The sequence below is a fragment of the Schistocerca nitens genome, chromosome 7 (assembly GCF_023898315.1).
Source record: "Schistocerca nitens isolate TAMUIC-IGC-003100 chromosome 7, iqSchNite1.1, whole genome shotgun sequence".
Lineage (NCBI taxonomy): Eukaryota > Metazoa > Arthropoda > Insecta > Orthoptera > Acrididae > Schistocerca > Schistocerca nitens.
The window spans coordinates 310,486,325-310,488,824 of record NC_064620.1 but is presented as its reverse complement, the minus strand read 5'-3'; the positions used below and the strand labels follow the sequence as shown (position 1 = coordinate 310,488,824).

At 57.6% G+C, this 2,500-nt stretch overlaps 1 non-coding gene across 1 annotated transcript in view; it reads left to right on the top strand.

Annotated features, from left to right (window-relative positions):
- The first annotated feature begins 1,929 nt into the window (after positions 1 to 1,929).
- Positions 1,930 to 2,500, top strand: part of LOC126197280 (small subunit ribosomal RNA) — a 1,909-nt gene continuing 1,338 nt past the window's right edge. Inside the window, exon 1 of the ribosomal RNA XR_007539654.1 lies at positions 1,930 to 2,500. This exon is cut by the window's right edge and continues 1,338 nt beyond it. This is a non-coding gene — a ribosomal RNA (small subunit ribosomal RNA).

The window sequence follows — 2,500 nt, the reverse complement described above, 5'->3', positions numbered from 1 at the left end:
TACGTTGCGCCTTAACCTAACCTACGTTGCGCCTTAACCTAACCTACGTTGCGCCTTAACCTAACCTACGTTGCGCCTTAACCTAACCTACGTTGCGCCTTAACCTAACCTACGTTGGGCCCTAACCTAACCTACGTTGGGCCCTAACCTAACCTACGTTGGGCCCTAACCTAACCTACGTTGGGCCCTAACCTAACCTACGTTGGGCCCTAACCTAACCTACGTTGGGCCCTAACCTAACCTACGTTGGGCCCTAACCTAACCTACGTTGGGCCCTAACCTAACCTACGTTGGGCCCTAACCTAACCTACGTTGGGCCCTAACCTAACCTACGTTGGGCCCTAACCTAACCTACGTTGGGCCCTAACCTAACCTACGTTGGGCCCTAACCTAACCTACGTTGGGCCCTAACCTAACCTACGTTGGGCCCTAACCTAACCTACGTTGGGCCCTAACCTAACCTACGTTGGGCCCTAACCTAACCTACGTTGGGCCCTAACCTAACCTACGTTGGGCCCTAACCTAACCCACGTTGCGCCCTAACCTGACCTGTAATTGTTATATGAATTGAAACATTCATGTAGCGTTGCCTAATCGCAACCCTCTCAACATAGGTCAGTGCTCGCACTCTCTGGTGTCCTGCGTATTGATTCATGTTACGGTGCGTACCCTCACAACATCTAGCGAGTGTTGCGTACGTTCCACATGGTCCCGCTATCCACTGTAATGTGTACTGCTGTAAGACGTATATCGCCCCCCTGTCGCCTCTAGTTCGTCAGGCGGGAGTTTGCGTGTTCAATGAGCTTCGCAGCTGTGCAATGGCATTCGCATACGTACGCGGGCCACCTTCCACGTGTTCTCTCGTGCATACGTCGCAGCATGTATGTGGGCTGATGTGGCGTGTCGTGACGCATATCATCCAGGCATGCAAGACCCACTGAATTTGCAAATGTAGATGGACGTCTACGTTTGCTGCCCAAGTTACGCAAATGAACCGGAAATCCGTTGTTGCGCGGTTGTTTACGCTGGAGGTGAATCATTGATTGCGAAAATCGGTACAGGTATTAACTGGTTGCTTCAGCGACACCCGTCATACCCACGAACGTGAGTGGGCATGTGGGTATGAAGCGATACGCGGCGGTGGCTGGGTGGGACCGTCCCCGGCCGGTGAGGGGGGAGCGCCCGGCGTGCTGGCCGCGCGCTGCGTGGGCGCACGCGCTACAGCCGGCTGGTGGGGGCGCCCAGTGGCAGGCGCGCCGGCCGACGGACGCGGCAGGCGGCGCAGCTGCGCGCCGGCGCACCCAGCGCGCGGCGCCGTGCGGCCAAAGTGGGTCCTCGCGGGCCCGGTGCGAAGCGCGGTGGACATCTGCAGTGTGCTGGTCCGATTGAGGACTGTGTGCGTTGAGGATGCGCCGCCGCCCGGCACTCGGCGCCGCGACGCCGTCTGCTGCTCGGTCGCCCCCGCGGTTCTCGCAGGTGGTTTGTATCGCAGCTGTGCGGATGTGTTGGCGCGTGCGCTGTGCTGGGAGAGTTCGCTTTGGCACCCAAGTGGGGCTCTGCCCCTCTGTGGCGCTGGCGTTGGAGCTGCCCGGCCACTGTTTGTGGCCGCGTGTTGTCTCCCGCCGGCAACACCACGACAGCACGCTCCCGGGCCTCTGTCGGCAGCGGCAAGCTCAGTTGGGAGCACGGGTGGTCGCACTGAAAGCGTCTACTCGCCTATCTCCGGGCGATTGCGCCTCTCTCGAACCCGACCAAGTACTTAGGACGGCGCTGCGCGCCGCCGGGACCTGAGAGGGTTTCGAGGTGTATCGTGCAGGGGAGCCCAGCCTCCTCCTGTTTGCGGAATAATTGAGCGGACGCTTGCGTGTTCGCGCGGGCCTCCGGGACACACTCCCGGGCGGCCGGCTGCTCAGCTCTAGTTGACGCAGCTCCCTGGTTGATCCTGCCAGTAGTCATATGCTTGTCTCAAAGATTAAGCCATGCATGTCTCAGTACAAGCCGCATTAATGTGAAACCGCGAATGGCTCATTAAATCAGTTATGGTTCCTTAGATCGTACCCACGTTACTTGGATAACTGTGGTAATTCTAGAGCTAATACATGCAAACAGAGTCCCGACCAGAGATGGAAGGGACGCTTTTATTAGATCAAAACCAATCGGTCGGCTCGTCCGGTCCGTTTGCCTTGGTGACTCTGAATAACTTTGGGCTGATCGCACGGTCCTCGTACCGGCGACGCATCTTTCAAATGTCTGCCTTATCAACTGTCGATGGTAGGTTCTGCGCCTACCATGGTTGTAACGGGTAACGGGGAGTCAGGGTTCGATTCCGGAGAGGGAGCCTGAGAAACGGCTACCACATCCAAGGAAGGCAGCAGGCGCGCAAATTACCCACTCCCGGCACGGGGAGGTAGTGACGAAAAATAACGATACGGGACTCATCCGAGGCCCCGTAATCGGAATGAGTACACTTTAAATCCTTTAACGAGTATCTATTGGAGGG